The sequence below is a fragment of the Triturus cristatus genome, chromosome 4_1 (assembly GCF_964204655.1).
Source record: "Triturus cristatus chromosome 4_1, aTriCri1.1, whole genome shotgun sequence".
In the NCBI taxonomy this organism is placed as follows: domain Eukaryota; kingdom Metazoa; phylum Chordata; class Amphibia; order Caudata; family Salamandridae; genus Triturus; species Triturus cristatus.
Window position 1 is genome coordinate 948889517 of NC_140585.1, and position 15302 is coordinate 948904818.

Genomic DNA, 15302 nt, shown 5'->3' on the forward strand with positions numbered 1-15302 from the left:
TCTTCAGCAAGAAGGCTGGAGACTTAGATGTAGGTGGTATCCCATATATTTTCCTTTGATGAATGGTAGTTTTGTTTCATAAAGCAATTCTCTTTTTTCACAACACAGGTGATTTGATCACGGTATTGGTGGTAGTTTGAAATTTTTCCTTGGATCTTGGACCTATGTAATGTGATATTAGGGACACACAATAGTGACGGTTCTTTAATTTGACATAGGTGAATTGTTTGAGCCTTCGGAAACGTGAGGCGCTATTTGTGATCAGTCCAGTGATCCTTTATGTGAGTACTTGGCCTTTGTCTCATCACTGTTTATTGAGACAAAAACTCAGGATGGTGCCCACTCATGAAAATGTATATATTTCTTGTTTTCAGATGGTGTGTACTATTGTTGCTCTAAAAGTGTCTTCCTGTCATGATAATGACCCAATAAATCACAAGGGTCAAAATGCCACTGACGCACCACTGGCAAATTGGGATAAAGCACTGATTTGCGTTTTGATCTAGCTGTAATTAAGGCAAATTAGATTTGAATTGGCAACTTTTTGCCATTGGGACCATTTTAGTTTACACTGTGGATTGTTTTTGTATATTTGTCTAGTGCAACATGATGAGAACAAACTGTTGTTTTTGTACTGTATTGTATTTGTAAAAAAATTTTATAATAGTTTTGTAGTATTCTGCATTTGTAATGATATGTATTTTACACCTCTTGCTCAGCCAGTGCCTGTGCTCTGTTCCCAATAGAATGTTGGAGTCATGATGTGCCTCGGAATGTTGGGACGCAGAGGTGAAGTGACTGTTGGCCATGGGCTGAGCAGCAGACAGGCTGCTCCTAGTGGGGCTCTCCTTCACAACTTATCTACCTGAATAAAACATCTTTAATTACAACCCACCTGCGTGGACCTCCTCACTACAAATTTCTACTACTCTGAAAAATACCTCGTGGGTACCTGTTTTGTGTGTTTTGTTTAATTTGTTGTCCTTGTTGAACTCCTTTCTGGAACCATTGTGGTTTTTCATTATTTAACGGCTCCCAGTTTCTGGATTAAAAGGACCACCCCTGCTGGGCATAACTTGTAGAAAGTTGTCAGTTTCTTGTCATTTTTGGTATGCTTGGTTTCTTATCCCAGTCCACGAGGTGAAAATGGAAAACCTTCTTTTCTTATACAACAAAAATCCTAATTTTAAGGATATCAGGCTACATGCGGAAGTATGAAAAATGGTCTTTCGCTAATCCCAGTCAAGGTCACATTCAAAAGAGCAGGGTCTTTTGCAGGTTTTCTGAAGAACAACTTTATTCCTTTGGGTCTCTCATTTCGTGACACTTAGGAAATATTAGCTGACATTAGAAGGCACTCCTGGATATGCCCTAGAACTACTTACTTTCTTCTTGTAGGGCTCCGCAAGAGAACAGAGGCAGCTGCCATAAAAAAAGGGTGGTGGGGTTGGTGGAGGGAACGCAGGAAGGGTCATGCAAGAGGAGGGAGGTTAGAAATACTTTTTTTGGCAGCCTCCAGGGTTGCATCACGTCACACCCCTCTCCTTTTCCTGCCTGGTCCTAGCAGCCCCTGGGACAGACTACCATTCAATCCTCGTGCTGCAGAGCAGCGTGGGGATTGGCCTGAGCGGGCTAGACATGATGCTCTAATCAGGCCAGGGAGTCTGTAAAGTTTCTACAGCCCGGCTACTCAATGCAGGAGGGTTGGAGAAACCTAAGTGCCCATGTGTGTTTTGGTCACCCTGAGAAGGCTGGCCAACACACATGAGCACTTAGGGAGTGGAGTGCACGTAGGCCCCCTCCCCTCCTTCCCATGCCTCGGCTGGCTCAGAGCTGGCAATGTCAAAATAAAACGATGCAAGAAAATCATTTGATTTTTCATTTGCTGACTGAGCCAGGGAGTCAGGCGACGCTCCTGCGCCATTGCCGAGGAGCCACCACTGCAAGGGAACAGCTGTTCTAGTACTCATAGATAACTTTAGAGCCAGGAGTTTAGAGTAAAGCAGCTTCATCCCTGTCCAAGGTAGACAGGAGTCCTCCAAAAGCAGTATTCTTCTAGTTTTCTTTCCAGATTCCAGCAGCAATCCAAGTTCAGGGGCGATTAGTGTTTTATAGGATTGACCCGCTAAAGATTTGTATAAATCCTTGAAGAAATCATCAGAACTCCTGCACAATCACCAGCCCCATTTCTGATCACTGTATTCAGTTCTCATGACATGTTGAGAACCTCTATAAGAGGCCATGCTTACCCTCCTTCAAATATTATGGTGACCATTATCTCTATTCCCTAGATCCACCCACAGTTCACCACTTCCTGAGTAAATCAACCCTTTATAGTGGCTCATGTAACGTTTCCAACATTGAGCAAGGATCCCATTGTGTGTGTGCCCTTCGAAGGGCTCTACTGGGGCTATTCCCCTGCTGGGAATAGTCAAGTTACTCCTCTGACAAAGGTTCCTAAAATAGAAGTAAAAATAGCTTGTCACATCTTTATTGGGGGCAGGGGTCTCACATGAGTGGTATAGGGTTTCGGTAGAGAGGAGCAAAAAAAGATACTGAACGACTTGCATCTTTATTGGGGGCAGGGTCTCACATGAGTGGTATAGGGTTTCGGTAGAGAGGAGCAAAAAAAGATACTGAATGACTTGAGGATGGCTACTGCTTCAAGTCGGTACATCATTTATACCTTTTCTGTATAAGAGTTAAGAGTATAAGAATTACTGGTGACTGGTTGGAATATTAACCAGACAACAGAGGCCAATTGCAGGTTTAACCTAGATATGAAAAGGGCAGGATATAACAGCCTTTCAAAAAATCATTCTAGTAACATATAAAGTAAATATTTGTGATAATTTTGTTTTTAGTGTAATCAAGTAGATATATTGTTTTCAGAACTGTGGTTTCCGGAATCTTCTAAGCCAAACTTGCATTAAAATTGACTGTGAAACAATGCATCAGTTGATACTCATGTAAACTGCCAGAACCTACTTTTGAGAAGGCTCATCTGTCCATGTCATTCTTTAGAGTCGGAAAGCGTGTTCAACTTAGTTATAAATCAGAAAATTTGGAAGTGCAACTCTTTACAAGGGCACCCTGACAACCGACTTAGACCACTTAGTATTTAAATATAAAATGGGTTCACTTTACCATGCCAACAAGAAAGTCTTGTCTATATTAATAAATGGCTATTTTTCCTCAATATGTGGGCAAGCAAAAAAAATATGGTTGGTTACGTGTTATATTTGACTTTTAAACTTCCTGCAAAGTTAGTGCACACTTATGACAGACTTAATAGTCAAATATGCCAATTAATTTAGTGAAAGTGGTTTCCATGTTTAGGGAAAGGCAAATGCAGGGTATGTTTAGAAGAATCTCTGCGTTAGAACCATTCAACCCCATTTTTTGTGACTCTTCCTCTCTGCTTGACCCCGATCATCCCCTTACATAATTGTCCTCACAGCGTTTTGCTTGTGTGCTCCATTTACTCACTGCTCACATTCCCCTCTCCAAAAAGATTAGGCTGCTTTGATATATTCTCATTATCTCCCATCACATACTGACATTCTTTGGCTTTTGTTAGTTTTATGTTGGGGTTCATCTAACCACTTTGTTACTATGTCTTAGAGTGTACAGACATCTCCCTGGTTGAGTTGTGCTTTATGAAAATCAGAAACAACAGCAGTGAATAACCAGCTTTGAATTAAGAATTAATTCTAAGGGCCACAGATGAATGCCATATACAACTATGACATTATTTACATAAAGGTTAAATTAACTATTGTTGTCTCAATGATAAGAGGGAATAGTGTGATTTGCTAGATAAATAATTTGGTTTTGCTCTACCCAGCCAACTAACTGTTCAGTTGACTAGTTGCCATAGATATAATTTCATAGGTAAAAAATAATTCCATAATTGGTGGGAACCCCTATTAAAATCAAATATTTCAGAATATGCAGCTGCAGTCCTAGGGCAGGTCTGCAGTGATCACATTACAGCTTTGTTAAAGTCACTAGACTGAACACCCTAATCAAGAGATGCAATGTACACTGCACTCTTATGATAAAGGGTCAAGCACGCTACGATTCAAAACTCAGCCCAAAGTTTAGTTATTCATTTCCCCACAATACACAGGTTATGCTAAATCCCACTTGAAACATTATCCAATAAATTTCCATCTAGCACTGTCCAAGAACCAAAAGCATAATGTCATATCTAGTATGAGTGGCTACTCCATTACCCACATCATGCTTTTGCTCAGAACCTTTTCCATCTCACATAATTTTGTATGACAGCTGCAAATACTAACAGAGGCATTCTTGTAATAATATTGCTTCTGGTATTGTCTTTGTACAGTCAATGATCTTGTAACATGTTGCCCGTTGGTGGTGGCAATCATCAAATCTCTCTCCAGTTTGGTGGCCATATCATCTACAACTTTCAATGCACACTTTTACTCTAGCATTCTATTTTAAAAGAGGTCTGGTTTTGGTGAAAGCTATATAACAACAAACCTTCTCCATGGGTCTTTGAGATTGTGGTAGCTTTTTGAAATCGCAGCCTTAAGTTCAAAGGCCCTAGCAATTTAATCATGAAAGCAATGGAAATTGCTGAACCAAACCTTTTTCTTCATGACACTACTCACATCATATACTTTTCTTAAATACGATCAGCAATTATCTGCCCCACCAACACATCACTCCACTAGTTTCCATGATATAATACGGACCTATTGTTAGACCCGGCCCTCGTAACATAGCTAGACCTGACCCCTGCACCTCACACAGCCCCCAAACCCACGGCCTAGCCGATCCTTCCCACCAGAACTCGCACGCACCCAACCCGGACTTCCCCGTCCGTGGCCTTCTGCCCTTCGGCCACACCGGGCCCGCGTGCCCACTTCATGCAACAAGATGGCCGCCCGGCCCCAGTGCGACCCTGGCCTAGAGGCGCCACTCCGGCTGGAGGACATCACGCTCCCCTTGGGATGAGAGAGGGAGGAGCAGTTTCTATCACACCTCTGCGCTTCCCTGGGACGGTGGGTTTCGATCGACCTGCCGGCCTCCCCGAGGGCTGGCTCCATGCCTGCTGGGTGTCTGGGACTCCTCCCGACCCAGCCCTGAAAGGATCAAAAGACAATGGCAGGAAACCCCAACAAGCGACCCCCAGGTGACACGACCCCTGCCTGCACAGACTCCGGACATCAAACAGGTGTCGCCCTATAACAAGGGGTGCTCTGGGACTGTCCGGCAGATTCGCCTTGGAACACCTGAGCCCTGCTGAGTGACTCGCGGCTCCCTGAAGATCGTAAGACCTCCGAACTTGTGCTTGAGCCCTGCTGAGCGACTCGCGGCTCCCACAGACTCCCTTGGTCCCGCCGGACCAAACGACGACAAGCGTATCCCCCAGCTCGAGGATTGTGAGCTGTGCGACGGGTACGCTCCTGCATTTGATCCATATCCCCAAAGACTGTCCCGCTACCTCCTACTCCCCTCCGAGACTCTGAGAGCCCACGCTCTGCTTGTATACATTTGCCGTGCTGATCATAAAGATCCTACCACTCCAATCTGATAAAGATTTGCTCGTAAGAACTCCTCGTGTGGTGTCTCTCTGTCGTGTGGTGCCGAGTGTGCGATCCTAGATACGAGGTTCCTCCCCTGAGGAGTCTCCCGCCAAGTGCCCGGCTACGATACCTCGAGGGTGGGTCTCAGGGCAGTCAGGGCCCCCTCCGGGCCCCTCTGAAGTCGCCTTCTAACATTGGTGGCAAGCGACTGGATTCGGGCCCATAATCTAGAGATCGTACCGTGAACGGCTGACGCACTACCGACAAAGATGGCAGAAGGAAACGCCGTGGTTCTCATAGAAGACGACGCCAGTACCGTGTTCCAGGTGGAACAGCTGGAAGAGTACACTCACAAAGAACTAAAACAATTCTGTAAGGAACTCAGAATCGCTACCACTGGTCTCAACACCAAAGAAGATATGCAAAAGGCACTGAAAGCTTGGGTGGATTCTGGAGCCTCCCGGCCAGAAGGAGCAGGGGAGCCCCACGACGAAGCTGGACCCTCCCAAGGAGAACGCAGCAGCAACCAGGTGCGAGGCTTCGTACCAGACGGGGGCCTATCCCCGGAGGAACTCGCAGACAGAGAAAAAAAGTCGCCATCACGAGCTCGAATTAGCCAAACTCAAAATTGAGGGCGAGCTGAAATTAGCCGAGAAAAAGCTAGCAGTAGAACAGTTGCGAGTACAAGGAGAACTAGAAGAGAAGAAACTCCAACGAGAACACGAGGGAAAGAGACTTCAACTGGAACATGAACGCAGCCTGAAGGAAATAGAACTGAAAGCAAGAAGCGAAGAAACGCGGCCCCCGGGGAACCGGGAGGCGGCCGCCCCGACGGAACAGAAGGTCCACATCCCCAAGGATGTGGTCAAAGAATATTACAAAAATGATGACATTCAGCAGTGGTTCCGGGCCTACGAGGTCGCCATGACCTCCCATCGGGTCCCACAGAAGGATTGGGGGGCTGGGTTATGGGGACGGTTCCTGAGCGAAGGGAGAGACACCCTGCTCGACCTACCCACTTCCATGCAAACATCCTATGAACACATGAAAGCGGCCCTACTCACAAGGTACGGCCTCACCCCGGAGATGTACCGCGAGCGGTTCCAGGACTGCAGGAAGATCCCGGGTACCACCTGGGTGGAATATGTGAATTTCTTCAGCCGCGCCTTCGATGGATGGATCAAGGGCAGCAAGGTAACCACCCTGGAAGAACTAACAGACCTTATGCTGTGGGAACACCTGGCGGCCAACTGCTTTGTGGAACTCCGCCAGCATCTGCTCGACAGCAAGCTCACGGACCCAAGAAAGCTGGCTGTCGAGGCGGATCGCTGGACCAACACCCGGGTCTCCCGGGGCCCTGTAGGAGAGTACCCCCGAGCCAGTCAGGGACCACCCCACCAGAGAGGGGGGGGGAAACCAGGGAGGGCAGAGAGAGTCCCAGGCTAGTCCCCCAAAGTCCCAACCTCCACCTTTCCCGGCACCCCCACCAGCTGTATCCGGCCCCCCCCTTAGACGGGGGCACCGGGTAACCATCAATTGTTTCCGTTGCCAGAAGCCCGGGCATTACGCCAACGACCCTGAATGCCCCATGGCCCCACGCACCACCCAGGCAGCACCCCCTGCTAGACAGATAGCCAATGTAGCCCTGGGGGAGGAGGTTGAGGAGGCCGAGGAGTGGGAACCCGCCGCTATGGCCCTAGTATCCTTAGAAGATAGAGAGATGGTCCCTGGGAGCCTCCTGCCCTCTAACACAAAGAAATATGGGCAGCTCGTAACGATCAATGGCCACCAAGTAGAATCCCTCCGGGACACCGGGGCCAGCATCACCGGTGTCCTTAGCCATTTAGTACACGAAGACCAGGTCCTCCCCAACGTCTTTTGCCCTGTCATTTCAGCCGACAACACAGAAAGCCTATGTAAGGTAGACCTGGTGCCCTTTAAGTGGGGAGGGGTGGTCGGTAAACTGAAGGTTGCAGAGAGAACCTCCCAGCCCGTCGACTGTCACCTGGGGAACGACCTGGAAAGTTCCCCCTGGGGACAAGTTGAGCGCAAGACCCATCTAGGCATGATGGGCCTCCCTGAGTGGGTGTGCGCCACCACTCGATCCATGGCGGCTCGACTGACCCCCCTGAGGGAAGTCGACGACGCCCCGACCCCTGAAGATAGGATGGTCCCAGCCGAGGGTCCCCCCATTACCCCACCAGAAGAGTCGATCGCCAGTGACTAACCCCCGCCTTCCGACTCCACCCCAGTCACCGAGTTCGGCGATCTGCCCGAATTAGCCCAGTGGCGCCACGAAGGGGGCCCCTCCCGAGAAGAGTTCTGCCGAGAGCAGGCTACCTGTCCCTCCCTGGACGGGCCCCGGCAACAGGCAGAGGCCCAGGCCGCAGGCGACCAGACGGGGACGCACCGGGTGTATTGGGAGAATGACCTCCTGTACAGCGAACAGAAGTCGGTGGAGCTAGGGTCCGGCCGGGTGCTGTTGGTACCCCTACGCTTCCGAAACCTCCTCCTGGGCTTGGCCCACGATGTCCCCCTCGCAGGCCACTTGGGCCAGGACAAAACGTACAGTCGCCTCGTGACCCACTTCTACTGGCCCAGAATGAAAGCAGATGTAGGAGCCCACTGCAAGTCCTGTCCCACGTGCCAGGCCAGTGGGAAGAGCGGAGGGAAGAGCAAGGCTCCCCTCCAACCCTTCCCGGTCATCAGTACCCCTTTTGAGCGGGTCGGGATCGACATTGTAGGGCCCCTGGACCCCCCAACTTCCCAAGGGCACCGGTTCATCCTCGTCCTGGTGGACCATGCCACCCGTTACCCTGAGGCCATCCCCCTGCGCACCGTCACGGCCCCCATGGTGGGCCGGGCGTTGATGGGAATCTTCTCCCGCATGGGTTTCCCCCGCGAGGTCGTGAGCGATCGCAGTACCAACTTTATCTCCCGATACATGAAGTCCTTATGGCAACAATGCGGGGTGTCCTATAAGTTCACCACCCCGTACCACCCCCAAGGAAACGGCCTGGTAGAGCGGTTTAACCGGACTCTGAAGGGGATGATCGCGGGCCTGGAAGAGCCCCTCCGGCGTAAGTGGGACATCCTGCTCCCCTGCCTCCTATTCGCATACCGCGAAGTTCCCCAGAAATCCTTGGGGTTCAGCCCCTTTGAGTTACTCTACGGGCACCCCGTCAGGGGGCCCCTCAGCCTGGTCAAGGAAGGCTGGGAGGCGGCGCCTCGAGGCCCCCCCCCCCCCCGAGATGTGTTCAGTTACGTCCTGACCCTCCGAAATCAGACTAGAAGGTTCCGAGAGATGGCCGAGGCCAACCTGGAGGCGAGTCAGGAGGAGATGAAGCGCTGGTACGACCAGAACGCCACTCTGGTTGAGTTTCAGCCGGGCCAGCAGGTATGGGTCATGGCCCCCGTGAAACCTTGCGCCCTCCAGGATAAATGGACCGGGCCCTTCAAAGTGGTTGAGCGGAAGAGCCAGGTCACGGACTTGGTGGACGTCCAGTCCCCCCGGGACCCCCTCCGGGTCCTCCACGTGAACCGCCTCAAGCCCCACTTTGTGCGAACGGAGCTGAGCCTCCTACTGGCCACTGATGATGGGTCCGAGGTGGAGTCAGATCCTCTCCCCGATCTCCTGTGCACCAAAGAGAAGGACGGCTCTGTAGAGGGAGTGAACCTCTCCCCGTCTCTCACTCCCCAGCAGCGTGAGGATTGCCACCAGCTCCTAGGGCAGTTTCCGGATCTTTTCTCCCTGGTCCCCAAGGTCACCGACTGGTGTGTCCATGATGTGGATACCGGGGACAGCCCACCAGTGAGACACCGAGCCTACCGAGTCCCTGATCGGGTCCGGTCCTGTATCCAAGCCGAAGTCTCGAAAATGTTGACCCTAGGCGTGATCGAACCCTCAGACAGCCCCTGGGCCAGCCCCGTGGTCCTGGTCCCCAAAAGCAGCTGCCCCCGGGGTCGCACCAGAACTCCGCTTCTGCGTGGACTACCGGGGACTCAATGAAGTCACCCGAGCTGATGCCCACCCCATTCCCCGAGCCGACGAGCTCATTGACCGGCTCGGGGCTGCTCGGTTCCTCAGCACCTTCGATCTCACCTGCGGCTACTAGCAAATTGCGCTCACAGAAGGAGCCAAGGAGCGGTCCGCCTTCTCCACCCCGGATGGGCACTATCGCTTTCGCGTGATGCCCTTCGGGATGAAAAATGCCCCGGCCACCTTCCAGCGACTGGTAAATAGAGTTCTGGCCGGGCTGGAAAAATTCAGTGCCGCATATCTCGACGATATCGCAGTTTTTAGCTCTGAGTGGAGTGAGCACCTCAAGCACCTTCGGAGGATGCTGACCGCCCTGCGCCAGGCAGGCCTCACCGTGAAAGCCAGCAAGTGCCAGATTGGGCAAGGTTCGGTAACCTACCTGGGGCACCAGGTCGGAAGCGGGCAGATCGCCCCTCTACAGCCCAAAATCGACGCCATCCTAGCCTGGGAACCCCCCACTACCCAAACGGAGGTCCGAGCCTTTCTGGGCCTCACGGGCTACTACCGGAGATTCATCCGGAATTACGGCAGCCTGGTTGGTCCCCTCACGGGACTCACGTCCAAAAAGCAGCCCAAGCAGGTGCAATGGTCCCCTGCCTGCCAGGAGGCGTTCGAGGCCCTGATAGCGGCCATGTGTACTGCCCCCGTCCTCCAGGCCCACGACTACTCCAAAGAGTTTGTGGTACAAACTGATGCCTCCGAGCATGGCATCGGGGCAGTCCTCTCCCAGGTGAATGACCAAGGCCTAGACCAGCCCGTAGCCTTCCTCAGCCGAAGGCTATTGCCCAGGGAACAGAGATGGAGCACCATCGAGCGAGAGGCATTCGCCGTAGTCTGGGCCCTCAAGAAATTACGCCTTTACCTGTTCGGCACCCATTTCAAGGTCCAAACCGACCATCTCCCCTTGCGATGGCTCATGCAGATGCGAGGAGAAAACCCCAAGCTACTGCGGTGGTCAATCTCCCTCCAGGGGATGGATTTCACCGTGGAACATCGCCCTGGGACTGACCACGCCAACGCCGATGGCCTCTCCCGGTTCTTCCGCCTCAGCGAAGAGAACCCCCAAGAAGATGGGTAGTTCTCTCCGGCTTTCAGCTGGGGGGGGACGCATGTTAGACCCGGCCCTCGTAACATAGCTAGACCTGACCCCTGCACCTCACACAGCCACCAAACCCACGGCCTAGCCGATCCTTCCCACCAGAACTCACACGCACCCAACCCGGACTTCCCCGTCCGTGGCCTTCTGCCCTTCGGCCACACCGGGCCCGCGTGCCCACTTCATGCAACAAGATGGCCGCCCGGCCCCAGTGCGACCCTGGCCTAGAGGCGCCACTCCGGCTGGAGGACATCACGCTCCCCTTGGGATGAGAGAGGGAGGAGCAGTTTCTATCACACCTCTGCGCTTCCCTGGGACGGTGGGTTTCGATCGACCTGCCGGCCTCCCCGAGGGCTGGCTCCACGCCTGCTGGGTGTCTGGGACTCCTCCCGACCCAGCCCTGAAAGGATCAAAAGACAATGGCAGGAAACCCCAACAAGCGACCCCCAGGTGACACGACCCCTGCCTGCACAGACTCCGGACATCAAACAGGAGTCGCCCTATAACAAGGGGTGCTCTGTGACTGTCCGGCAGATTCGCCTTGGAACACCTGAGCCCTGCTGAGTGACTCGCGGCTCCCTGAAGATCGTAAGACCTCCGAACTTGTGCTTGAGCCCTGCTGAGCGACTCGCGGCTCCCACAGACTCCCTTGGTCCCGCCGGACCCAACGACGACAAGCGTATACCCCAGCTCGAGGATTGTGAGCTGTGCGACGGGTACGCTCCTGCATTTGATCCATATCCCCAAAGACTGTCCCGCTACCTCCTACTCCCCTCCGAGACTCTGAGAGCCCACGCTCTGCTTGTATATATTTGCCGTGCTGATCATAAAGATCCTACCACTCCAATCTGATAAAGATTTGCTCGTAAGAACTCCTCGTGTGGTGTCTCTCTGTCGTGTGGTGCCGAGTGTGCGATCCTAGATACGAGGTTCCTCCCCTGAGGAGTCTCCCGCCAAGTGCCCGGTTACGATACCTCGAGGGTGGGTCTCAGGGCAGTCAGGGCCCACTCCAGGCCCCTCTGAGGTCACCTTCTAACACCTATTTATTGAAAAAATGTCTTTCTTGGGATTTCACTGGTGAGGGAGTTAAGTTGAGACGTGTGTAACTTGCAAAGCCCAAGCTTGAATCACTGCACAGGCATCTAAGATTCTTCTTCTGAGAGATTAACCAATAACAAATGCACATGCATTGTGTGTTGATGGGTCTAGACACTACAAACATAATATATATATAGTGAGTGAGATTGGAAAAGTTAGTAATTTCGTTATCCTGTTAGAGTGGTTTGCATTTGTAATAATTTCTTATTTGGAGGCCACGGTGATGATTTCACTTGGTGTGTGGGGCTGTGACTTTGAAGAGTTATTTGATCGTGGCCTGATTAATAGAAGATAGAATTTATTGACGACTAATTCACATTATTACAGTAAAAATATATACATGCACCCATCCCCCACACCCCCAGCCCTCACAGATAAAAAGTGTAATACAAACAAATCAGGAAATAAACCTTATTTCCAAATTTCATTTATAAACTATTTGAACTCTTAAAAACTTTTCCCACTTATTGCTTGTTCTCTTTAGGATTAAATATCGGACGGGACTACCTTTAGGGATTACCCTGCATGAGCTAGAAATGAACCCCAGTAATGTCATACTTAAGCCATCAGTGATGATTGCACTAGACCGATTATTGCACTCAATGTGATCGCTCCAGATACAGGTCGGAAATGGGCCTTCGTTAAGTATTGAACTAGTCCCATTTATTGCTATCAATGTCATCCCTCCAGATGCAGGCCCGAAACGGGCCCTCAGTAAATAGCGAACTAAGTCATTGGGGAGTATTGCATTTACCAAACCAAGAGGCAGCTTTCCATAGGTACTGCATGTGTCTCTTTATTGCACGAAACTTCCTATAGTATCCTAATTAGCCTAGCACATGCCAAGCCCATAATGGACCATTGAGATTGGATAAAACTAGACTGTAGGGAAATACTGCTCTAAACTCATTATAGCCTCCAAGGTAAACTCTGTGCTCCTAATCAGCCTGGAGCGGATGTTATCCAGATACTGCACTCAGATATAGCAAATGCAGAGTTTCCTCAAAAATTTCTATCCCAAAAAGCGAGTTTTAAGTAGATATTGCACTAATCCTGTTATTGCACTAAGCTTTCGGTAGCACTCTAAGGCACATTAAACTCCTCAACCATACCCATTGTCATCGGCCTGCTGTTGCGCCACAGACGTTCCTTCACAATTTCAATGCCCTAAGGACATCTCCAGTATGCATTGCACTAATCCCATCATTGCACTAAGCTTTTTGGAGTCACCCTAGGGCATATACCCTACCTCATATGTGCCTATCACCAAGTTACCATGGACTGATTAATAATGAAAATCAGAAATTACTTCATTTTAATGGAGGTGATCACTTATTATAGGCGCTTTATATTTGATATTTTGTTGTATATGCTCATGATTAAATGTAATTCTATCTATTGCAATAAATAATTTTATTCTGAGTTGGAATTTAAATTGGAGGAATATTCCACTGAGCAACGGTAAAACATAGGGACCAATTTGCTGTTGGTATGCGCTAAACAAATGGCAAGGTTAGTCTGGCTGGACTACGTTGGTAATCAATGGCATTCCCTTATATGGGGAAACTGACTTCATCAGTTTTGTTGCAATCCAACTTTCTAGCTGACAGTAAGTAATTTAATAGCATTGCTGTGTATCTTCCACACTCGCACCTCTTAATACAATAAAATGCACCACATCTGACCGAATGTCCTTTTCCATCAGAAGGGCTGCAAGTGTTAAAGGAAGCTCTGCTTTTCAAAGGACACCCACTCAATTAGGATGAACTAGGAAGATTGTGTAATCTCGTAGGGACAAGTTACACAGGAGTGGATGGGTCACTTACTTGATGGTCATGTACAGGGTTCTAATAGGAGAACTACAATACCGAAGGAGCTCTGACAAACACAAAAGAAACATGTTTAACAATGGTGATTAAGGAAAATTGTCAACATGCTAACACAAACTGACAAATCAAATTGTTGTGTTAAGGAATTGAGTGAATTTTGATTCCATGCTTCTGTAACACAATGAACAGTAATATTGGTCAGTGACCCAAAAATGAAATCTTGTAAATTGCCAGTTACAAAAGATTGTTGATTTCATGGGTTAGTACCATTCACCCCTCTCTATAGTCCTGGTACGATTATTAGCCACTGGATAAACAAAACAAAACACTTGAGTGACTTCAGCGTGTAGGACTCGGATATTACCTCACTTTCAAGAAGAGTTCGTTTTAAGATAGGCGCTTACATTATTACATTTCTCATTATTACATTGCTTGTCCTAATGTTACAGAGTCAAGCCTACGATAATTACCTATAATTATTGGTGACACGTGAAATGGACTTACATCAGATTAGTTACTAATAGTAATTTCCTATTGCCTTTTCAGCTGTAGCCACTGCGGAATATCTATACATTAATTATATTAACATATTGTACGCACTAAAGCTGTCTAAACTGCAGCGGAGTTACAATAAAGTGAATATGGAATTAAATTATAGATTAGTTTTCTATGCACGTTGAGAATGATGTTGCGTTATTCATTAAAATCTGTTCTGTACGTGAGCTCATAAAGTGGCTTCCAAGAAAGAGACCTTGGCTTTGTGGCTTTCATACATGGTTAAAAAAAATAAACATGATAACATCTACTTTTGTTTGTATTTTGTGTCAATGGATAAAAAAAATGTTTAAAAAAAAGAAACCAATCTGAATTAATTCATACTAGCAGAACAATTTGTCTAGAGGGCCTAGTTGTGAAATTAAAAATATATATAACTATTAAGTATTTATATATACACATTTTGGTCTATGTTCCCAGAGGGAAATATTCACATTGATTTTTGCTATGACAGAATTAATGTGTGCCTCGACGATAACCGATTTTATCCTGGTTTGGCAGGCTAAATCCAATTAAATTTTCTCGAGGCACTAAGAACGTCAAATACATTTCAACATACCATGAAGATTAAAACAATATGTGCCCTGACTGGCCGTCCGAAGATTTCAGAGGGATAATCCCCTTCTTATTGATTTCCAGTGCCATATTCTTCAATCATTTCCACCAGGTCAAGCAGGGAATTTTCCACTATAGTTCAGAAGATTGGACATCAGCGTAGCAACGCTTTCAAAAACGCGATCCATCTTTTTCTCCCTTTAACCTAGAAATAGAAGCACAGGAGTGTAAACTTCTTTGAGGTAAAGAAATAAACAATCACCTGCGACCATTATTATTGCCATTTTCAAAAACATATGCTATGTTTTAATGAGTATTTAAATACAATGCTATTGGAATATTATTGATCTTCACTTATCTTTTCACAAGATATTTGAAAAACATGGAAGTGGAATCAAAAAGGATATGTATATGTACATATGTAACAGGTTTTGCTGCTTTTGCTGTTCAAAAATCATGGTTTAAACCCCGTATTTCCAAAGGAGGGTGTCATATTCGTAAAATATTTTCCATATTTCCATATTTCTGTGAAAATGTAATGTGTCGAATGAAAGGCCTATTCTCAGGTC

General features: G+C 48.6%; 1 protein-coding gene across 1 annotated transcript in view; it reads right to left on the minus strand.

Annotated features, from left to right (window-relative positions):
• LOC146855885 (uncharacterized) overlaps window positions 1-15302 on the minus strand; it is a 295136-nt gene that overhangs the window by 77167 nt on the left and 202667 nt on the right. Inside the window, exon 6 of the mRNA XM_085653829.1 lies at window positions 14738-14938. The gene's annotated coding sequence lies outside the window, so the exon portion shown is untranslated. The remainder of the gene's footprint in view (window positions 1-14737; window positions 14939-15302) is intronic.